Source organism: Trachemys scripta, chromosome 14 (assembly GCF_013100865.1).
Source record: "Trachemys scripta elegans isolate TJP31775 chromosome 14, CAS_Tse_1.0, whole genome shotgun sequence".
Classification (NCBI taxonomy): Eukaryota; Metazoa; Chordata; order Testudines; family Emydidae; genus Trachemys; species Trachemys scripta.
The window spans coordinates 24064857-24089885 of NC_048311.1; positions in this window are offsets into that span (position 1 = coordinate 24064857).

A 25029-nucleotide genomic window follows, 5' to 3' on the forward strand; every position below is an offset into this window, starting at 1 on the left:
GACGGTTTCCCGTTAACGAGGGTCTGTGTCTTGGTAAATGGTTTTCATCCATCAGTTAATGGAATGGTGACCTGCCGGGACAGAGCTGTAGGAACCCAGTTAACAGCTTGAATTGCTCATTTTGTGTTATAATTAAGTTGATATACATCGGGTAACTTGATTTATTATTCTGTTCTTTGATTTCAGAGCACTGGGGGGGGGGGGGGGGGGGGGGAGAGGGGGGCGGGAAGCTCAAGGAAGTATTCCAGTATTCAGCAGCAATCATCTTAGAGGAGTACTATGGTAGAGTTCCTATAGAACACTGGAGATCTCTTCTTACGTGGGTAGTTATTCTTTAGACTGAAAGGCTGCTAACAGGAATGCTACCATAATAAAGATAATGGTTTATATGCTAGCCTATTTTCATGCAGTGCCTCTATGGTAAATGAGGCCTATTGTGTTAACACTGAACAAGTACTACAATTTTCCAGGTGGGCAACTTTGATTAGCCTTATTACCATCTGCCTCTTTCTGCAGATATTTTACTGCTAAACAACATGTTGTTAAATGATAATAAAATATTGATGTCTGACTTAGCATGCTGTTTGAAATCGACAATTTATAAAGACAAATAATCTAGTATGTATACAGTAATAAAAGACTTTTTGGTTTTGTTCAGCAATCCAGGGTATACTGGTGTCACAGATCCTAGAGAGCACCCCTTTCCAGCTACCCTCTAAAACTGCTGTGAGTGGAATCCAAGCCCTTGCCACTTTGGATTTTCTGGGGTGTTTCAGGCTCCTGGGGCCTGAATGGAGTCCAGCCATTACTCCAAATCTTGGGGGCCCTAGGCACATTCCTGGGGCACAGACCTTCTATCTGGCTTCCCTCCCACCCAAATGTTGGAACCTGCTGTCCAGCCACCTACCCCTTTTGGGCACAGTGCTGACCCTTCAGGCTCCCCAGAACTTAAACACATCCCTCTCACAGAACTCCACCTCAAAGATGTGAAGCTTCTGGCTTACAATTTAACTCTCTCATGGGCACAAAGCAGGAGTGTGTGTGTGTGTGTGTGTGTGTGTGTGTGTGTGCACGTGTGCGCATGTTGACTGTTTGACACTTTGCCCAGTCTAACATTTTTATTCCCTTTTTTCCTTAATGCTCTAAAGCACAGGAGAGTATGGATCATGCAAAACAGCAAACCCCAGAAACCACAATGTCCCTCCCTTTCTAGCTCACGCTTGCCTTGTGAGCTCTGGGGGACCCATAATTTGGGTCCAGGAAGACACGTGGTAGGGCAGGGTTTCTCCTGCTGCATGCAGGCTGTTCCATGGTGAGTGGTCTCACCCTTCCCTAATGGGGAAAATTGGTCCCCAAGCAGACCAGCATCTGCCCTTTTAAAATGTTCAGCCATCTTGTGCCAAGGGACACCCTTGCTAGTTTCCCCACAGGAGTCTGTCTTGTGTCAGGTGACTTTGTTGCCAAGGTGACTCTTACCCCTCCTCCATGTCCTCGCCCCCCGATCCCCATTCCCAAACCAGTTCTGGCCAGGGAACAGTCTTCGGTCTACAGTGCATAGATTTCCAATGACTGAGTACTTAAGAATCAGCTACCCTTTATTGTTCTTTTGCCACCAGCCATTGAAATCCCAACACAACATGGAGGCAAATGGACTATAAAGAGGGCAAAAGGCTGCACATTCAAAATGAAGTTTGCAACCTGACACAGACACACAGGGTGCATACTCTCACACAGAATTAATAAGTTGTACAGGCACACTCTCAGTTCATCACAACTGCCTGCCTCAAGTGATCTGTTTAGGTATTTACACCTTCATCTTTATTATATTAAAATACATTGAATTTTTTTCAGACATTTTATTTGAGGTACTTTGTTATATTTTCCTTCCTTCCGAACATCTGTTTTGTTTAATTAATTACTTAATTGGTTTATTGTGGGCAAGCTAATTCAAATGCATGAGTTTTACTTTTTGCTCTGAAGGCAATGAGATTTGTGGTTTCTGGGAGTGTGTTCCACAGCTGTGGCCAGCTGCCAAGAAAACTGTTAATCAGTTTGTCCTTTCTGGTGGACCGTTCCATTGCTCTGATAGAATGTAGCTGCCCTGCATGATGAGAGAGGGGTGTGTGTGTGTGTATGTGTGTGTGTGTGTGCGCGCGTTCCTTAGATAAACTGGGCCAATCCCAGGCAGGGCTCTGAAAATCGGGAACAGACCCTTAAATGTGGGTCTTGGGACCAGCTCTAATCAGAAGCCTCATTCTTTGGTGTAATGGCCTGAAATAATCAAGCCTAGAGATTATGAATGATTGGATCATTTTGTTCAAATCAGAGTGAGTCTGAGAGTGCAGTCTGCTGGGCTGCTACGGGTAAAAGAGGGCATTCTAAGCTGCTGTTATCAGAGGGAAGAACTCATAAGGATCTCAAGGATGGAGACAACCTTAACTTTTGAATAGAAAATGTCATTAGGGAAGGGTGAGGTTATTGGTGAGGTGAGTTCTTCAAAGTACGTCCCTCTCCCCACTAACAGCAGATTCCATTTGAACCAACTAGTCTTCATCCCTGGTGACAGTAACCCAGGCACTGAGATAGCTGGGGCACAGTGCTATTTGTATGTAACATTTAGAGAAATGTAGAGCTGAGCATCATCTGGAGTTCATGATGTTGCACTCTATCCCACAATGGCGTCATGTACATATTTAACAGCGTAGGGGAGAGAATTATGTCTGTGGGACTCCATGGCTTTTTGTGAAGACTATACTGCCTATCAGTGGCGTTGGCCACCATGACTCTTCACCTTTGGATTTGATCCAAGAGGAACACCATGTCCTTGTTGGATGTCTGATTGGTAGGGATTGAGAATATTAATAGGAGACAGGTGGCGTTGTAGGCTGACCTTTGTGAGTTTCTTCATTAGTTTTCTTAGACACTGGGGGAAGCTGGATCTTGGGAAGTAGTTTGTGAGACCAATAGTAGACAGTGATGGTTAATTCACTATTGGCTGGATTATTTAATGCTTTAGGGTGAGTAGTAGATCTTCCTCATCATAGGTGACTGTGACAATCTGTTAGCAAACGTCTGTGACCTTCTCAACTCCCTTTCACTGGGCAAGAAGGACACAGATTTGCAAATGGTGGTTTGGATTTTCTTCATTAGAGCTACTAGAAATCCTAGAATAAAAATATAAATTTAATTTATAAAGGGTTTTCTCTGAGGTATGCTGTGGAGCTAGCAACTGTTTTACAGAATTCAGGGCTTAATCCAAAACTCTTGGAAGTTATGAAAGGTCCCCGTTGACTTCCATGGATGTTGGATCAGACTCGGAATGTTTTCCTGATTCTTGCTTTTATTGCCCCAACTGTGAACAAAGAAAAGGTACCAGTGTAACATTGAATTTGTAGGGCCTTGGCATACAAGAATGGGAGAGAGGCCGTTCTGAAATTCTGATTCTTTGGCAAGGACAAGAAGCACAAAGTGGGTTAGGTAAAAAAGCTCCGAAGAGGATATTTAATTCTAATATCAACCTAAAGAAAATGATCCTAATGTCAACTTCTGTTACCTTATGATTCAGTCAGATGAAATAAGCTCTAATAATGCCTTCTTTCGCAACGTAAAAAAGACACAGGCTAATAGTCACTTGGGATGGGGTATACAAACCTCACACTGGCTTGAAGGGATTAAAAGGCAATACTAAACGCAAGTAGCCCCACCCCTCTGGGCCTGCTGAACATGCTCCAGCTTTAAAAGGAGCTCAGGCAAGGGGTTGTGGACAGGAGTCGTCCTCCTCTGGGAAGTCAGATGGAAGGTGGAGTCTGAGAGGGGACCACAGAGTGGGTAAGGCCCCAGGCAGTACCTTCTCCAACCACCACCCACTTTGAGAACCAGTGGGTCCTGCAGGGCCTGCTTCTTTGGACTTGTTGTGATGCTAATGACTGTTTGGACTATAGGGGCCATGCCCCAGACTGGAGGAACACATAGATAGGAAGTAGCCCAGGATGGCAATCTCTCAACAGGGAGGAATCTGCTAATGTTACTTCTCGCAGGGACCAGGTCTGGGACCCAGTGGTGAGGGAGGGCCTGGGTCCCTTTACCATCTCCCACTTCAGGACAAAAGGCCCAAATGGGAGGGAGGGGGAAGGCAAACACGCCTGGCTTGGGGTCAGGCATCACTACCATCTCTTTGAGAAAGAGACAGAGGGTGGAGGTCAGATGTGCCAACCCTAGGCCACCTGGCCCTCAAAGCACCCTATTGTATCATCCGTTTAGCTTCAAAATGTGTTATTTCCTTTGCTTTATGAATATCTTTATTATGGTTTAGTCTGTGACTTTGCTTCCTGAATTAGCATCTGAATCTGACTTACTCTTGATAATAAATAGTTAGAGCCATGATGAAGGTATCCAATAGGGCTTCATTACATTCACTGGCAATTTATTTTAAAGACCTGTGAATTGTGTCCTTCTTTCCGGGCAGATACGATGCTGTTCCATACAGCATATCTCAGGGCTTTTAAATCCACGGGGGAAATTATATTTTAAATTACTAAAGGGAGAAAAATTGGCATGGCTTGACACTAAGGATTAACTGTTCCTACATAAATTAATTTGTTTTAAAGATGTGATACTTTCTGGATATTGATGTGGATGGTTTAGTTATTTATCTCATACCTCATAGGCAAATTCAGTGAACAGTATGCAGATACTTGGCTGGATGTTAATATTTAATAAGTATTCATGATGAAACAAATACTAAAATCATAATTGCTCTGATAATCTGGAGTCTTTGAGATGTGGGGGGAAAAAAACTGCAGAAGCGTAAAACAACATCAGTGCCTGGAAAAGCTATCTTCATTTATTAAAGCAAACAAACAAGTAAACAAACACCGCATGTGGGGGACACAGTCTCTGACTTTGTTATCCATCTGCTTTGTACAAGTTAGGGTGAGGCTTTTACAAGTGATTCCAGAGAGACATGGGGCTATTTGGCATGTAGGAAGCTTTTACTCGTATGGGGTATTCAATAGTGTGTAAACCAAAACAAATATCTGTCTCAAATAGAACCATTGATTAATCAGTAATCCATGGGATTTTGTTTGTAGGCTTATCTTCCCTAGTTTTAGAAAGAACAAAAGGGAAATTATTCAGTCTCTAGAAAGCAGTCCCTTCTCTGACCTCTTCCTAGTCAGACTGACTATGCTATGTCCAAAGAGCTCTCTCTCCTTCCTCATCTGACCTGCTATTCAAATTATATCAGGGTGAGGCTTCTTTGACACTTCCACAAGCAGTGTTTTTATCAAAGAGTATCATCTGGAGGTAAAGCAAAATTTTTGTCTCACATACAAGAACTCTAATCTTTTCTGGTTTCCCCTCGCCCCCTTTCTGTCTTTAAATCCAGCATTTCACAGGCCACTTTGATCTCCATCTCCCCAGGCACGCCTCAGAAAGCATGGTTCTTGACTTTGATTTGCATGTCCATTGTTCTCAACTGTAGGAGTTAGAATACACCGTCCATCCCTCTTCTAAAATCTCTTCTCAATTTGCCCTTACCATTAAATATAAACTGACAGATCCCAGATCCTATGTGAGTAGTCTGCCTTGTTTATATTTTTAGTATTTTATTTTGTAGGTCAAAATTTTAGTACATAAATACATATATGAAGTAGCCTATGCTTGTCTAGCATAACATGGTTTAGGATACTGTTGCTTCTACAGACAGAGGAAAGGTTGCATGACTTTGTTGAGGAAATTGTCTTTTATAGAGTCAACTTCCACTGCATGACTTATTTGGTGGTATTATAAGAAGATATGTTTGTTCATTATCTCTGACCAGGCAGCAGCCACTGATCAACTCCTCCCATCTCTCCCCACCTTACGCCCCATATCTGCAGGGGCCCAACAGTTTTCATGCTATGTTTGCTCCAGTGGGCTTCCACATGGCTGTGGATTGGGAAGACTAATGGCGCATCAGTTCAACTCCCTTTTTCGTTGGGTTTGAAGCATTTCATTCCCCTTTCTCTCTGTTGCTCATCTCTCTGCAGCACAGTGGGAGGCACATGTGAGCCACTGCCTGTTCCCAGAGCTGTTTTAATAAAATGATCACAGAAGGTGTGCTCTGGAAATGACTGAAATTATTAGCAGAATGTTTTTACTTGCAGAGAACCACTTAGGAGAAACTTCTTTAATAACCAGCTTTTTGGAAGACTGTTATCTACCCATAGTCAAGTTTAAATATTTAATTGTTTCTCATTTCTGTAGCAGACAATATTAATGGCACTGATATTGCAATGACAGGGGCAGGGTTACAACTCAGCAGGGGTTTTTTCTCATGCCTGGGTTTTATTGTTTTTTAACTTGTTCTGAAGACTTATGTAACCACAGAATTTCTCTGAAAGATTATCTGGTCCCATAAACATAAGGCTCCAATTTCAATCTGCAAATAAAATCTTTAAATACTCTAAAATGTTGAAAGTGAAGTAATGGCAGACAACAATTGGTTCTTGTTATACTATTCAAAAATAACAGTCTAAAACTGTCTAGAAACCTAGATGGGAGGGGGATGGGAAGGGGACTGGAGGGGAGGGATAGCTCAGTGGTTTGAGCATTGGCCTGCTAAACCCAGGGTTGTGAGTTCAATCCTTGAGGGGGCCACTTGGGGATCTGGGGAAAAATCAGTACTTGGTCCTGCTAGCAAAGGCAGGGGGCTGGACTCAATGACCTTTTCAAGGTCCCTTCCAGCTCTAGGAGATAGGATATCTCTATTAATTTAATGGGTGGAGTAATGGACTGAAGAGGGGTGTGTGGCAGTGGATTGAGTCAGTTTTCACTGGACGTTGAAGGGAAGTAGGTCCAGAGACCCTTTACAAAAGCAATTTTAAAAAGTTTCAGATATACTTGATGGATTTGAGGCTGTTGACACTACTTTTGTAGTCTCAGTGGGAATCTGGTTGGACTAATTAATAATTACTGACACCACACAGTATGAAATTGAGTGAAGATTGGCAGGATAGAGCCTAAGATGAATAGCCACTTTGTCCAACACCTACGGGAACTTGTGGAATGGGGTTTTTTGTAGTTGCTTGTTTGCTTATAGTTGTGATCACTTTCCTGTTAGATATCCCCTTGACTAATAAACCCTTTCTCTGTACTTAATAATAGCAATTAGTTGTATTTAGCAGGGACCATTTGGTGCTCTCTGCTCCTTCCTGTCCATTTCAGGAGCATAGAGATTTTTTTTTTAAAGGTTTCATTTTATCAGAAGTATGGTCTCGGTTGTATTTTTATTTGCAAAGTAAATGTTTTGCTTTCCCCTATCCTATTTTTTTTAATTGCCAAATGAATAAATTACATTTCTTCTTCTTGTAGATTTCTGCCCTAGAGTTATGTCGTTTCCTACTGACATTTTGTGTTGCTTGGTTTCAAAACACCTGTCACTTTCCCAGCATTTGTTTCAGTGTGTCAGGTTTTTTTGGTTTCCCGGTAGAATTCTTTCAACTGTCTTTTTGATCAGAATAATTATTTTGTCTGTCTCTGAGCTGCTATGCTGCTTTTGCTGAAATGAGTGTTATTAATATTCCCTACAAATAAGTCTTAAGGGCTTCCCAGATATTCTGGGTGATGTAACAGACTGTGCATTAATAGAATGGTACCAATTATAATTTTTTTAGACCAGGATCTCTTCTAAGTTGTAGCGGTTTAATTTCTGCCTTTAAAATATGCTATTTTTTGACCAGCAAGATTTTAAAATATTGGGTAATATCTTCTGGAATTGTTGGAGTCTAAAATGAAACCTGAAGTATTTTTGGACAACAGCATGTCCTAAGGAATTATGAGAATAATTGTTGAGGAAATTGTCTTTTATAGAGTCAACTTCCACTGCAACTGGCTTATATAGAGAGCTGAACAAATCATTGACTTCTTGGTTTGATGGCCAAACTGAAAAATCGGGGGGAGGGGAGGGGAGGGGAGGAAGAGAATCAGGGGGTGAGGAGGGGGTGGGGGAGGAAAGAAAGGAATAAACTAAAACTGATTTTTTTTCCAGTTTTTTTCCCCTGAAGTAAAAAAACTGAAAAACTATTGTTAGTCCAAAGAATTGATGTTTTACAACAAAACTGTTTGAATTTGACCCAAATTCATGAATCGTTTCAATCACCCTGAAACTGCATTTTTGTTAAATTTACTATTTGCCCAAAAAATCTCAACCCAGCTCTATTTATATAGCACTTTACAAACATACAATAGCAGTACAAAGGACAAATAAATCAAATCTCCACACACAAAAAATGCATCACTATGTGGGTCTGTTGTTTCTAGCATGGCACATCCCAAACCACTGCACTATCACAAACATTCCAGAATTCAAACATGTAGGAGACAGCTTTCTTGAGGGCTAGCCAAAGACCGTGGAATGAACTCCCACAGAAATTAAGGACCATCACAAACCTTGCCACCTTCTGCTCTGAGTGCAAGGCACATTTCTTCAACCTGCCTGTTCTCAGGATATAGCAGTATGTGTCTATAAATATTAAAGTCTAAAACAAAACACTCCACTGCACATACTTCTCCCCTGGGAACAGAATGAGAGAACAAACATGTGACAGATGTTAGTCATGTTGTTTTATGCACTATTGGAGGTGCAAAAGTACTTTCAGTATTGCCAAATTTAAGAGATCAAAAATCATGAGTCGGACCTCCCCAAAATCATGACATTAAAAAAAAAGATTATATTGTGGGGGGGTTTTTAGGTCAGTCTCTTGATATATATTTTTTTTTAACTCCCCCTGCCCATCGCCAGGATGTGTTCAAGGGACAGTTAGTGTTGCCCAGTACTCCCACATCTGCTCAGAACCCACCATCAATACAGCCCCATCAGCCCCCACCCTCCTCACTTCAGCCCCCAGCCTCAACTCTGCTCCTTACGGGTCTTCATTCTTTATAGGCCTTAGGGAAAATAGCTCCCTGGGCGAACTTATATTTTGGCGCTTCCCCCATCATCCCTGGTCCCCACGGCCTCCTCCAGTGTTTAATTTGCATTGAAAGAGATGCCAGAGATCAGCCCTGGCACAAATTAAGCACTGGTAGGGTGACCTGATACTGGTGGGTGCTGGCTGAATGCCCAGCTCTGAAGGCAATGCCAGCAGCAGTGCAGAAGTAACGGTAGCATGGTATATGGTGTGTTGCCACCCTTTCTTCTGTGGCTTGTGCTGCCTGGTGCTCGACATGTGGCTCAAGGCAGGTTTCACGCTGTCATAAGGGGTCTGCATCTTGCCAGAACCCATAGCCCTCCTGCAGCCCTTGGGCCACTCCTGGTTCACTGGGGCACCATTTCCGATTTTGTGGGGTGGGAAGAAATTTAAACCGTGATTCTAGGGACTACTTAGGCACCTGAAAACTCTAGGGTTTTTTGCAAATAGTAATTAAGCAATTAGCTGACAGGAGCACTGTCTCTAATTGTTATATAAAGAAAAAAAATATATACAAGCTCCAATTAAACATTTTAAAGTTTATATGTAAATTTAGAACAATCAGGAGATAATACAGCAAGATATTCCCAATCCCAAGCCTTAAGCTTTAACACAGATATCAGAAACACACGTTTGATACTTTGTACACTATCTTTAGTAGAGATAAATTAAAATCTGCTTACTTTCTCTAACAGACTCATTCTGTGTTACTGCCATTATCTACGCTATTTTAGTCAATTTGTTTTTCACTCCACTAAAAACATAGTTAAATTTTAACATATGTGATTAAGGTTTCTTTTTTCCTTTATGAAGAAATGGAATTTATCTTTCTAATTATTTTGATATTTATGTTTACCGATCACAGTCATGTACGTGACTCACTAATATTTGACTCCATTATTGCTATTGGTATCATAGTTGAACTGCATTTATTTTCATGCAAATTTTAAGTTATTTTACAGATATAACTAAATATACAATTTGAAAATAAGCAACCTTCATCTTCACAGTGTCTAAAGTTATAAGTTTAGCTAATGTGTTTTTAAACTGGCACTGATAAAGTTAGTACAAGCTAAAGTTACTTTCTAGAAGGATACTACTATTTGATTGTACCACTTTAAATAATGAATGACAAAGCACTTTATGATAATAAAAGTAATAATAATTACTCCAGCCAGGACAGGTTTAGGCATTTTAGAATTCACTAGAATTAAATTTAAGCATGAGAGAGAAATAAAATTATGAAATGCATAGATAAATCAAAAAACTAAAATAACAGCACTTTGAAAGAATAAAATTACAGAGAATATATGTGTATTACAGGAAGTAACAACAACAATAATACATGTATTGGGGGGTGAGAGAGGGAAAGAGAGAGTGTGTGTGAGAGAGACGCATGCGCAGATGCGCTGCCCCTTTAGGTAAATCAGCACTTATCAATCTGAAGGCTGCTTGTTCAGACATAGCAGCAGCCATCAGGAAGTCCGTCCCACTCTTGAACTCTGTCGTCAGTTTTACAGTATATGTTTGTTCTCCGTCGGGTTAACTAACAGAGAAGTCTTGAGATATATTTACTTTCCCAGTACAGGGGTCAGGAGTCAGTGTGGAGACCCTGACATCAGCACCCCCCTTTCCCACCCCACCCCTGTTCTGCACATGAGAACTGGCCAGGTGCGGCTCCAGGGCTGCAGAGCAATGGGGTGAGGGGCACCCCTGTTCTGAAGGAGACCCATTTATAAAGGACTCCAACCTTTGCCCAGTTCGCCCATGCTTAGGGCTGACTTCCTCCCCACCCCAACTCCCACTTCCCATGCTGGCAGGGGAGCTGTCGCGTGGGGCTGAATTTGCCTTGCCTCTCTGATCCTGCTGATATCTCCAATATACTCAATCCCAAGTATCAGAGTGGTAGCCGTGTTCGTCTGTATCAGCAAAAACAATGAAGAGTCCTTGTGGCACCTTAGAGACTAACAAATTTATTTGGGCATAAGCTTTCGTGGGCTAGAACCCACTTCATCAGATGCATGAAGTTAAAAATACAGGAGCAAGTATAAGTACATGAAAGGGTGGGTGTTGCTTTACCAAGTTGAGGTCAGTCTAATGAGATAAATCAATTAACAGCAGGATACCAAGGGAGGAAAAATCTCTTTTGAAGAGTAAGAGAGTGGCCCATTACAGACAGTTGACAAGAAGGTGTGAGTAACAGTAGGGAGAAATTAGTATTGGGGAAATTAAGTTTAGGTTTTGTAATGACCCAACCATTCCCAGTCTTTATTCAGACCTAATCTGATGGTATCCAGTTTGCAAATTAATTCCGGTTCTGCAGCTTCACGGTGGAGTCTGTTTTTGAAGTTTTTTTGTTGAAGAATTGTCACTTTTAGATCTGTTATTGAGTGACCAGAGAGACTGAAGTGTTCTCCTACTAGTTTTTGAATGTTATGATTCCTGATATCATTCATCATTTTCACCAAGCAATCAGTTAAGAATTTTATTTGAGAAAAGACTAATACATGGAATTACTTTTCCTTGAGTATTTTTTCCTTCCAAATAGATGTGTAAAGGTCATATTTTCAAAAGTATTTAGATGCCTAAGGATGCAAATGGGAGTTAAGCATCTTAACTGCTCATGTAAACTCCCTTTTGCAGGTTTAGGCATCTAAATCCTTTTGAAAATCTGGCCATTATTCTTTTTTGTTTTGTTTGTATCCTGGTATTTTCTCTGGACAGTAGGTGAAATACTGGCCCTTCTAAAGTCAATGGGAGTTTTGCTATTGACTTGAATAGGACCTGGATTTCACCCATTGCTTTTGCTGGGGTTGCTGGTCTTTTATAAGTTGTGCTCTAAAATATTGGTAAAGCCCTATCTTTGTATCTGTGAGAATTCCAGTGTCATTAAGGAATACTCTGAAGCATTTTTTTTTAATGTGCGGACAAGACCATTGGTGCCCTATCAGCACATACAGGGGAGTAAGAGGGAATAATTTCATGGTTGGCGAATGTTTTTTGGGGGGACAGAGGAACAACTTCTGTTGTTCTGCTACTTCCTCAGCAGTACAGGTTGAGTTGGTAGAATTTTTTTTAAAAAGTGGAGAAATTTTGCAGTTGATTCCATTTCACGTTGTTCAAAATGGGGACCCGTTGCCATAATAACGGCTGTGAAGCAAGCTTGGTCAAACTTGGCTAGAAAGTTCTACTCCAAATCATTCTTCCATGAAGAGGTGGTCCTATGGCACAATCTTATTTTAAAATTGGTGGCAAAACCTTGACATGGAGGAATTGGATGGAGACAGGAATTATGACACTGTCGCAGCTAATTGACAATGATACATTTCAACCATTTGTAGATCTTCAGTTTGGCTTGCCCTGCTCCAGGCTATGGAAATATCTCCAATTAAATCATTTACTTGGAAATGTATTTGGACCATATGCAGAACTTTTATTTGTTTGGAGGAAACTTTCTGGACTTACTCGGCCAGTGATATCCTTTTACGATTTTCTGGCACAAAAAAAATCTACCAAAGATTGATAATTTGAGAGCTGCTTGGAATATAGATTTGGATACACAACTATCTCTGACTCAGTGGAATACCATTGTATCTAATGTATTTAAAAAGCAACTATAGACTTAAGACTACTGCTTATTCACCAAAAGACACTCTTTTTAATATACTGGTCCCCATATAGGCTAATGATGATGGACCTCAGACATGCTGATCATTGCTAGAAATGTAACTTCCTTGGTGCTACATTAGCTCCTATGTTTGGGGAGTGCCCCTATATCAAGAATTTCTGGTATGAGATAGATCAAAGGAGCAAGTTGATATTGGATGCTAAATTGGAGTCCTCCCCCATTAAGTTTCATTCTTGGGAATTACCTGGCCCAAGAATGTAAGGATCTGTTCAGAAAGAAATAGTCATGAGCTGCAACATTTTGATATGGATTCAAGTTTCCTCCTGTTTCAAAGAGTGTGTCACAGTCCTGTGGGTGTTTTAGATCAGACTTTTGATTCAGACCCATCTGCAGTTGTAAAAATCCTTCCTTCTGTGGACCACAAACATTTTTAGACTGATCTTCCACTCACATTTTTTTTTTCCATTTCAGGATTGTAGTTACAGATCATTATTTCTTCAGTTTCTATGGTGACTGAACACTTAAAAATATGGACCTCTTCCTCTTCATTAAGAATGTTTCACGTCTGTATTTTTGTAATATTCTATTCTTATTGAAATAATTATGAAGCTCCATTATAATTGGTCTTTTCCCATTTAACATATGTCTAACTTAATACACTGTTTTTGCTTTTTAAAAAAACTCTTCATTTTCTCGCTCGAGATAAGTTGAAGTGCTCTCTGAAGCAACTCAGTTAAATTTTCATTTGCTATTTTTTTTTCCTCCTGGACACCCATCCAATATTTTTCAAGATGCTGCTGCTTGCTTTGTTTTCCAGATCAACATCTTCCTTTTCTAAACATTTTACGTGTTCATCTACCAATTTCAATGTGAAGTTATTTTTCAGTCATATAACCAAGCTGTTTGGCCATGTTATTGCATCCATTCATGCTCTCAGCTGTTCTGTATCACTCTCAACAATGATGCAGTGACCTTCGGAATTCCTGAGAGAAGGATCAAGTCCTTGAAGCAGAGCAGGGGATGGGCTATTCCACCCTTCACCACACTTTCAGGGGCCCTAAAAAGAGACATTTGGGGCCAGGGATGGGCAAACTGACTGGGGGAATTCCTGGAGAAGGGCAAAGGAATTCCCCAGTCAGTTCGCACTTTTGTCTATTAACTTCTGGTCCCAAACTTCCCTTGTTTCACAGGTATGGTCTCAACACAGTCCTTGAGTAATATCAGTAGGACTTTTTGTGTGGACTAATTCAGGTTTTCTGTCTTGCTTTTGCACTTTTTTCCATCAGCATTTGTTGGTGTAAGTTATTGTGACATCTTATGAACTTAAGCTCATATTTTATAGTTCAGCTCCCAATTAGGGTAAGTGGATAGGCCCAATTATCGCAACACAGCCTGGTATATTTTAGATCAAAATCTACACCAATGGCTTCTCTGAATGGAGAGCAAATTAATTCATTTTATCATCTATAGAAACAAGTAATTGATTCCCCTTTTTTATATTCTTCATCGAAGTGGAGAGTATTGAAACAATGGGATTATTGTACTCAGGGATAGTAAAATGCTATTAGAGATTTGAGGCTTACTGATAAATGGTCACAGGCAGACTGCTTAAAGTCATGCAAAGGAGCACTAGAGCCATCCATGGCATCATAACACAAAATGGGTGGGAAGTTCGGTTAGTGGCTCAATGCAGGTGAGGTACTTGAAGGAGAAAATAATTCATCTGTTTTCCACGCAGTTGGCAAGGTAGAGTTACAGTGAATCAGAGATCAGACAAAGCTTGGCAAATAGATTTGTCCTGGCAGGCTGTCATTGGATAATTTAAGGGAAACGTGTGGTGAGGTCTGAACTGTTCAAAGATGATAAACATCCAGCCCTTCAAATAGATCAGTAGATAGTGGCTCTGCTGAGCCAGAATAAATAGCTGCAAAAGTTGCAACAGAACAAAACTCAAATGGCTGCTGGTCATTTTCCTCCCCATTTTGTGTGCGATCTGATGTTTCTTCACCTAGTTTTAGTGTAATTAGATGCATGCAAAAATTCTGCTCCTGATGGAAGGGAGGAAATTAACAATATAGGCCACCCATTACAACAGAACACTAAATTGACAGAAGGCCTTTGGTGGACATAATGGTCTCTCCATGAATCTGGCAGTTTCCATTCCTGGCTTGACTACTTTAATACTCCATTGGACGGGGAGCCGTGCCTCAGTTTCCCCCCTTGGTAAAACATGTATAACAACTTATTTTCCAGAGCGGTTCTCAGTCTTTCAAAAATATTAATTGTAACCATGATAAGGGGTGTGGTTTTTATTTTTAATTTCTTAAAAACAGTAATGTAAAATACAGAGACCTTGTCACTGACCCCTGTACTGGGGAAGTAAATATATCTCAAGGTTTCTCTGTTAGTTTACCCGATGGAGAACAAACATATACTGTAAAACTGACTTAAGCGGGAGCAGGATTCGGTCACAGGAGACAGGGAGTCTAAAAAACAGCTGAAGGAAATATCTTCTAGCACTGTCTGACATGTCCCGTTATCACGCACTCTGTGCTAGACTGTAATATATTTACAGAGACTCTTCTTTGTATGAGAACAGGAAATTCCAAAGCAATATAAATGTGCTATGAAACTGGTAATAACAGTGGCTGTAAAACTTAAACATACTTTGAATAGCTTTAAATTAACAGCTCTAGCAAATGCACCTTGTAAAGCTTGGTCATATGTGACTTCATTCTGTTTCATTCCTGTAGTATAAACAGTATGTTGGCTTCATGAAGTCAAACGTGTGAAACGCCTTCATAAGGGGAAAACAACAAGCCAATGGGTTTGTTTCACAGTTGAGATGCAGCGGTTAAATGAGACGGATGATCATTATGATGAGTATTTTCTGAATGAAATGCTACTAGTGCCTTGCAATGATAGGACTTTCTTTTGAAGTCTGTATAGGACAACAATCTGCTTCAGACTAGATATCTGGAGCAAGGGTTGGAGGTGGGGTTAGGTGGGGAGAAAAGAAGGGAACATGCTGCATTATCTCTGGTTACCAGTATTATTCATTAACACAAATATACTTAGATGAAGATGTGCCACAGTTTCAGGGAAATATTCTTATAACTGTTCTGCTTGTTGGATTTACAGCCTTTGAGAGCTTAGTTAATCCAGTGACGAGTGTGAATAATTTTTTTAGCAAGGGCAAAAATCCTTATAATGAGTCTGTGTTATCCAGGGGCAACCCCTTCTTCAACTTAATTAGTTAGAGGGCACCCTAGTCCCAGAAATACTTGGCTACCTGCTTCCCAGACCAGGCCCTCTGATCCAAACCACTAGAGAGCTAGACTCACTCCTGGCAGTTCCTTATGATGGGTTTCTTGGTGTTCTGTGACTTAAATAATCCTCCTCCTCCTAAGGACTACACAAGCTTGCCCAAGAATGTTGTGTAGGTTGGTGCATCAACATCAATAGAATTGAAACAGACAATTACCTGCACTTAAGGTGTTAATCATGGTCCCTGACACAGAGCCACTGCCTCTGGCTTATGGTGGATCGTAGCAACACCACGTACAATGCAATAGATGGTTAATGATGTTGAATATGTTCCGCACATACAAGAAAGGCTGAACATTGAAGATGAGTACTGCCATCATGCTTATGGGAACAACTATGTATGGTTAAATCAGATTTTTTTTCTAATTAGTTAAGGCACTGATAATTGAAGCTTCAGCTAGTATGAAAGGAATGGCTGCAGAGCGGAAGAGTTAAGGGAAGTGACATGCTTTGTTTATCCCCCCCAAAAAATCGCACAGTTCAGAATTTCCTTTCCAGCAGAGACTTGTGAAATTGCATTTAATTTTCCTCTCATGTACATCTTAAAAATCAGGAGCTTGAATCTTTTTCATCTCTACTAGTTTTGCATTACTGTTGCCTCCATTGATTTCATTGGAGTTCTCCTGACTTACATTGGTGTAAGGAAGGGGAGAATCAGGCCCCAGATTTCCAAAATATCCACGATAGAAACTGATCCACTTTAGAAGAGTTCAAACTTCTTTAGAAACTTTGACCTTCTGAGAGAGGGTGGTGCTGGGAGGAAAATCATCTTTACAGCCTACAATTTGGAAACTCGTGTATCTCTTTAATGTAATATATTGAATCCTTTCCTATGATGTAGACATTGACATAATCTTTTGGACAGGAAGTGCATTGCTGCCTTCTTCCCCCAAAATTGTTTCCAAGCACTCTGCATTGTACTCTATCGTACTAAATTTAAAAGCATGAACTAAGGGCTGATACACAGTAGTAAAACCCTTTGAAACTGTGAGTTGTGAAATTGTGTACTATTCTGGGGAAATGGATGGGGCATTTTTCAAATTTTAAAAACAAGATGCATATATTTTTGTAAGCCATATTTGCATATAATTGTCTGTGTGTGTATAAATATATATAATGCTTTGTTTTAAGAGCCTAGGCTGCTGTACAGGTTAGTGTCTATCGCTTGTCCTATAGAAATAGCTAAAAGGGTGACTGAAAAGCTGCTGCTATAGACAAGAAACCATTAAAACTATGCACACTCCCACAACTGGGTGAGGATTTGGGAAGTTAGTTCTGACCCCCATCAGTATTAATGTATGCAGTTTTCCAGCTACTCAGTGAACACTCCTTCTCCTGCACCCCCATATTCCCCACCTCAAACCACTCCTTGGAACAGGAATGAGATGGCAGATACTTGATTCTCTGCCACTTTTATGCGGGTACCAAAGGGGTGTAAAATGGTAGCGAACCAGAGGCAGAATTTTACATCACCTTTATAGTCACTCTTTGCCCAGGTGTAAATCACTACACAGCGTGCAAGGCAGTGCAGATTCGGGCCCCGTGGGAACACAACTCTCTTGCTGTAGCCAGGCTGACCAATGGTAGTGGGAAGGTAGTGTAGAAGCATCTGAATGGGTGGCCTGGCTCTCCAGGAGATCTATGATCCATATGGACCATGGAAGATCCAGGGGGTTAGGTGCTGAATTCCTGCCACTTCTTTAGAAGGAGGAACAATGGACAGCCTCCTTCTACATAGAACTATCTGGTGGGAACTCCAGACTCACTATGTTTCCTGTCCACTACTCTGGAGTAATCCCCATCTGGTCTGATTCAGTCCTGATCCAAAGCCCATGGAAAGATTGCCATTGACTTCAATAGGCTTTAGATCAGGCCCTTACTATAGTGTGTTCTGCACTGTGCATTTCTCTAGAAAAATCCAAGAGATAACTGTTTGTTCTTCCCTAGAGTAGTGGGAGACGTTTTCTCCCTTCTTTTTCATAGTATAGTTTGCTGTATAATAGCCATAATCGTTATTGCTTTGTGGTATATAGTACTTGCAATAAAAGGCTATCAGGATTGATTAAAAGCCTCAGCTTCAACGTTTAATCAAACTCTGCAGCCGTTTATTGCTGGGTATGACAAAATGGTGAGATTATCCCTTAAATATAGTGCAATAAACAAGATTACTCATAAATCAGGTACAGTACAGTATATCCTTATATTGTCTTTCCTTTTTATTAAGTGAGATGAGAATACACAATCTGAAATGCCCACAATAATTCTGTGCTGTGATCTTAAATTTCAGCAGTACATAAAAAGGTATTTTTTTCTTTTTTTCTTATGTGAGAGAATTATTGTCATGTTTCTACAAGTTTAAAATCAAAGCTGTTGTAGATTAAATCCATGAAAGATCTCATGTTCACCAAGGATTTTTCAGAGTATGTGTTTGTTTTGCTTTAAAATTGCCAGGAAAAGACTAATAGAATCATTAACCCCCTGGAGTTATCGACATATAGTATTCTGTAGAGCCAATACTTCAGAGTGCTTTTGGACTGGGTTCTATGAGCCAAAGTCTGATCCTGTTTAGGCTAGGGAAAAGAGGTGAGTTTAGTAATCATGTTGCCTAAACATATAGTAATGTGATTTTTAAACACCAGTTAGTATCTAGTGTCAGAAGTGATATTGAAAAACATATTGAGCATGATTAGCTAACGTTTTTATAAATACAACTGTCTTTGTTTATTCTAAGTGCTATTTGGTGTGTTTAATTTGTTAATGCATTTGCTAAGCATGCCATATTTTCCTAGTCTAAACAGGGCTTATATCATACTCAACATACATGTTGAGTAGTACCTAAAACACATACGGTTCTATTCATTTCACTGGAATTTATGTGTATAATAAGATATTACTCAATATGAGTAAGTCCTCAATTTGTACCTGTAGTACCTGTAGTTGTGCATGTGAATCCCTTTTTTTTTTTTTTTTTTTTTGGACATGTAAATTTTCATAGCACCAAAAAAATCTGTTTTTTTCCTGTTGCATCTCCCTTTTCCAGAGTGTTTCATGCACAAAGCGAAGAGGAGATGGAACAGTATTGTCCTCTATGGAATTCCATATTGGTGGTTCTTGAGGAACATCAAAATGAATAGTTTTGTGAATTCACAAATCAAAAGGAAAAGTTCCCAACAGGATAAGGAGAGCTGGTTGGAAAACCAACATTTTTCTTATGAGAAATTTTGACTGAAAAATCTTCACTTCCAATTTTGTGGTTGGGGGGGAATTCCACAAAATTTTGAGACAGAAATTTTCATTTTTAAATTAACACTTCATTTTAAACCTCATTTTGTTTGGTCTTTAAAGTGAAAATTATATTTTAAGTTGATTCAAAAAAATCTTGTTCCAAAGATCTATTCAAAATAAAAAAAAAAATCATTTCAAAACTTCCTACGAGGAAAATAAAAATATTTTCAACAGATTTGATACTCCCACAAAATAAAATTGGGTTCAAGACGAAGAAACATTTTTGGGTGGGAAAACTGTCTCTCTGAAAAGTTTCATTCATGTCTGTGGATTTATTTTTGGACCAGACTTTGATATCTTTATTTGTACTGAATATATCTTTCTCCACAAGTAACCTCACTGACTTCTGTAGGACTGTTCAGTGTATAATGTACTTTTTAATATGAGTAAGGGTCTAACCCTTTACAAAGGCAACAAAGGATGGAATAACCTATCAAAATATTGTACCAGGATAGGTACTCTAGAACCAGTACATTTTGGAATCATAAACAGACCTGTCAATTTGTTCAAGATTACATGTTTTGAGAAAAACAAAGAATGTGCTAGGTTGTTTTAAATAGATGGAGATCTTTTAATCACATGCCAGGGTCAGGAAATAATACTGCAATTGTTTTTGACAGTGCATTTGATGTTATAATGTGAAAAAATTGTGGAGCGTTCATTGTTTGTTTAGATTCCAAGTGTTGCAAATGAATTTATGGCACATAATTTGTATTTTCTGCCAGTACCTGCTGATTAAGCATCAAGATGTATTCGGCAAATCCTCCAGGCTAATTGGTAAACAGGAAAAGCTAATTGTAGTTTCTATATGCAGAGTTGAGCTAAAAGCAGATCTGATTGGAGGTGGGGAGAAACTGTAGTAGTTCTAGTATCAGAGGGGTAGCCGTGTTAGTCTGGATCTGTAAAAAGCAACAGAGAGTCCTGTGGCACCTTTAAGACTAAAAGATGTATTGGAGCATAAGCTTTCGTGGGTGAATGCCCACTTCTTCAGATGCATCCAATACATCTGTTAGTCTTAAAGGTGCCACAGGACTCTCTGTTGCTTTTTGTAGTAATTCTACTATGTCCATTTTAAAATGTCACTGAGTGTCCCAGCCCTTAGATATAACACACGACTGTAAGTCACATTCTCCTTTGGATAAACATACATGGCTTCCATTTACTTCATTAGGAAAACCTAACCATCCATCCAAGAATAACATTTCTGCCTTTCTGCTATTTTTATACAATTGAGCCTTATTAGTGCAGTGCCTTTCTGACAAATTGAATCCCCTTATGCTTTACCAAATTAAGAGAGTTAGAGAGAAATCCAAGCAGAGGGAGAAAAATCACTATGGAGAGGTAAAGGAAAACAAACTTTCAGCAAGGGTTTGCAATGAGGAGGATTAGTGGGACATACAGATAAGCAAAAGCTGGTTTAGGTTGCAGGAAGATACAGGGGAAAAAGGCTCTTACATCAGCTTGTCCAGAGGACAGACACAGGGTTAGTGATTGTCTACAGGAGGGATTGAATAGACTGGTAGGAGCCTAGGTTCAAAGTGTAGATTAGAGCAAACCCATTGAGGATTTTAAAAACCAGAGAGACTGGTTGGAATGGGGTCCTGAAATGAAGTATCATCATTGTCTGCAGAGGTGGCCGATATGTCAGTGCATCTCTGTGTGAAGAGGTAAGCAGTGTTTACTAGGAGATTTTTTTTTTAATAGCAGTTTAACACTTTATCTTATCATTAGCAGGGAGGGGAGGGGAACTAGTGTACATCAGGTGCAGACTCGTGAGTTAAAGAAGAAGCTGAATCCTTCACATTCTATCAGAAGTTGGTTAGGACACAAACAGGGCTCTGCCAACCCTGTCTTTAATGCTGTTTGGCAGAAGGCTCCGTTGTTGTGTTTCTATAATTTAACTCTTTTTTTGATGAGGATAGGTTGTTGGCCAATTGCTCAATTCTAACCTGGAAGACCAGTGGACTGCTTTTGGTCTGGCCCTACCAGGAGGGCAAACTTCCTCCTAGCATAGCTCTCAGGGTCATCTGGACATACAAGCCCTCTCAGCGTGTTCAGGTGCAGTCCCCCGGGCAGATGTTGAGGAAGAGGGAATCAATAAATAATACTTTGCATTTATATCTCAGATCCTTCAAAAATGATATTTACAGTCAAATAAACAAATAGATCTAGGGCTAATTCTCCTCCGTTACGAGTGGAATTACACTGGCAACCAAAAGGAGAAATGTTTAAACATTTAAATTTAATTTCTAATACAAAGGCAATAAAATCCTCCTACACTACCTTAGCATACTAGAGAGTCAAGATGTTCAACTACGATCCATCTTTGCCAGACAAATATGATGATCATTATCAGCCATGGGCATTATAGATGCCTACCTGTAAGGAGCAAGATGGATTCAGATGGTAGTAGACCTAGCTACAGAAAGACACAAGATGAAAGTGTGGTAAAGATGGAGGCTAATGTATTATCTTAGACCTTGCCTACACTTGCAGTGGCATGTAGGGTATATGTAACTTCACACCACAATGGAAGGCAGGTTGCATCCACACTCACTTCAGTGTGTAGCTACACATGGCAGCGAAAGTCTTTGGCCTGGGAAAAGCAGTGGGGAAAGGCTCTGGCAGCTTTCCACTGCTGGAGTCTTTCCCCGCTATCCTCCCCGCTGTTGGAATCTCTTGCTGTAGCAGGGAAAGGCTCTGGCAGCAGGATGTTACACTGCTAAAAATAGCAGTGTGGATGTGGGAGGCAATGCTTGGGGATGCAGAGAGCAGTGTAGGATATAGACCCTCATGTGCAGGTGTGTAGGGCACTCTGCTCTACTTGCCTCTAAGCAATGCTCATCACCCACACTGGTATTTATACCCATGCTAGCTGGGTGCACAGAGTCTGTATTCAACACACCGCTGTAGGTATAGACCTACTCTAAGGTATAATGACCCCCACTACTGTAGTATTTGAGTGTCTCACAGTCTTTAATGTATTTATCCTCTCAATGTGCCTGTGACGTAGGGAAGCACTATTATTCTTTTTTTACTGAGGGGGAACTGAAGCATAGAGAGGCTAAGTGACTCTCCTAAGGTCACGCAGGAAGTCAGTGGCAGAGTAGGGAATTGACTTCAAGGGCCTCTAAGACCTACACTAATGCCCGAACTGCTCCATCATCCTTCCTCTATGAAGTGTGTTAATTACTATATTAATTTCTCTCTGACAATATTAATTGCAAATAAGTCATGTGAATCATTAATCATACAGGGATAATAATCAGGGATTAAATCTTAAAATGAAGTGCTACTTTTGGGGATTAGGAGGATGTGTACAAAGAACAGGACTGAGGTTTAGACTGACTTCCACCTTCTAACAGGAGTTAGAAAATCTAGAGAGACACTGGGGATTGGAGACATAAATGGCAGAGCTATGCAAATACCATGGTATTTAAGGAGATCTAATCTTAACTAATAACCATACCCCGCTTAGGGATTGCTAAACTCAAACAAAAATGCCAGCTAGTTAATTGACATTTTGCTATGATGAAGACAAGAAGAAGCTTGAAGAAAAAGAAATAATCTGATTTCAAACTTCTAAAAAAGGCAAATTCTTAATAAGGCAAATTCTTAATAAAAGAAAACGCTTTCATGGAGAAACATGATCGATACTCAGTTTTCCATCTTGAATGAAGAGAGACAGAGGACTCTGGGTATGTGATGAGACACTAATCCCAGGTCTTGACTGCTTGTGATCATTAGTATCCCAAAGAAAAGGAGACCACAGAAGCTAAGAGACTCACCTGAGGCCATGAACCAAGTCAATGTCAGAGTCAAGATTAGAACAGCTGATGTCACTGTATCTCATGCACATTGCAGTTCATTCCCCAGCTCCCATCCATGAGAGACTGGATTTGTTCAATTCACCTATTGCTTAAATACACCTAGAAAACAGATGGGTTTTGCAGCATACCAGAAAGTTAAGGACATGACTTTTTTTTCTTATTACCTCCCAGAGTGATATGGAACTATGTACTTATATACATTATATATGTGTTTGTAAGGATACTTTCTAATCATGTACTGTTTTTAATGTCACGTGTTTCTACATTTCTTTTCAAATTACTATCTGCAACACTTTATTATTATATTTCATAACCCTGTTTCTTCCGTTTGCCATAATGTATGATGAATCCTCATGCTGGAAATCAGCAGATGCAGATTTATGTACTTTCGTCACATTAGATGTAGAGATGAAAATAACCTTGAGAAAGTTATTGTGGAAGGAATGGTGGAGGGTCATTGTAGTAGGGGATGACCGGTGAGGAGATGGCTAGATGGTGTGTAGCAGATCACTGGAAGGTCAGCAGCTGACCTTCCAGAAGTTATGGCTTCTGAAAATTCTGCTATGATGTTACTGATATTCAGACATGAATAAATGATTTTTTATTATGATAAACAATATGTGCAGTATGTACCAGAATAAGAGCTAATTTAGAGTTAAGAGCTTTATTTACAACATGTTGTGGCTATTTTTCCCCTTCCCCCCACTTCTTCTGCCATAAAGTGATGTTGACTGTTTCAGAACTATGGGGAAAAAATGAGACAGAAGGTAGGTGAGGTAATAAAATACCTGATAAAAGACCATATAATCTGTGGGTGAACACATTTCACACAGTGATCACTTCATATCTCACTTCTGTCTTCACCCTCAAAGGAAACCTGCACAACACCTTCAAAGGACAAGCCTGGGAACTTAAATTCATAACTCTGCTAGACACACAAATTATGGTCTCAACAGAGACATTGATTTTTATAGCTCATCACAACAATTTGTAACCTTCTAACCCTCCTTTGTCCTATGACTGTGGTGGTATTAATTGCCTACTTCATTTTAAGTGGTTTCTTGCAACATGTGTTAACCCCTTATGCTTAACAATCTGTCCGACCTTGGTATTTAGCTGTGATTCTCTGGTACCTTTTCCAGACGTGAAGAAGAGCTTGGTGAAGCTAAATATTTGTCTCTTCCATCAACAGAAGTTGGTCCAATAAAAGATATTACCTCCTCCACCTTGTCTCTCATATCCTGGAACAATATGGCTATAACAACACTGCAAAATAAGGGAAAATATTTGACATAACATTGTTACTAAAGAAACAATTTCCAATCAAGGGAACACCATAAATGCATTCAGAGTATCACTGATTCTGCTATTGCGGTTGTGGGACTGGGCAACTTTTGTTTTTCTGTGTTTTTCCTGTATGTGTGGACAATGCTAGCACACTGCTGGTGTTACACTCTCAATGGAAGGAAATAATTCTAAATATTTCTTATGCTTTTCATTATCAAATTGTTTTTCAGACATTGTCTAGAGGGGCTCAGAAAATTAATTATTTTCTACCAAAAATTTTGATTGAAAACAAAACATTTTATTTTTGCAACACACTTACATGGAAAATTTTTGAGGTTTTGTTGGTGGTGTTTGTTTGTTTTATTTATTTTGGTAAAAAATCAAAATCATTTGGGTTTTTGTCTGAAAGCTGAAAATGTCTCAGTTTGGAGGCATTCGGGTTTTCAATAAAAAATCTATTTTTGTCTGTGGGAAACCAGAATATTTTTAATGAGGAAAAAAAAATAGTCTTGTTTTGTTGAAAGACCAAGTTTTGGTTGAAAAAGAATTATGATGGAAATTTTTCAGCCAGCTCATGAAGCTCTAAAAATAGAAAGGTATTTAAGCATATGCTTAACCTTAATCATGTAATCCTTCTGACCCAACAGATGAAACACCTGTCACATGTTGTAAACTGAAGCAGATATCCTCCAATAGAAAGGCTGATGATTATGTAATACCT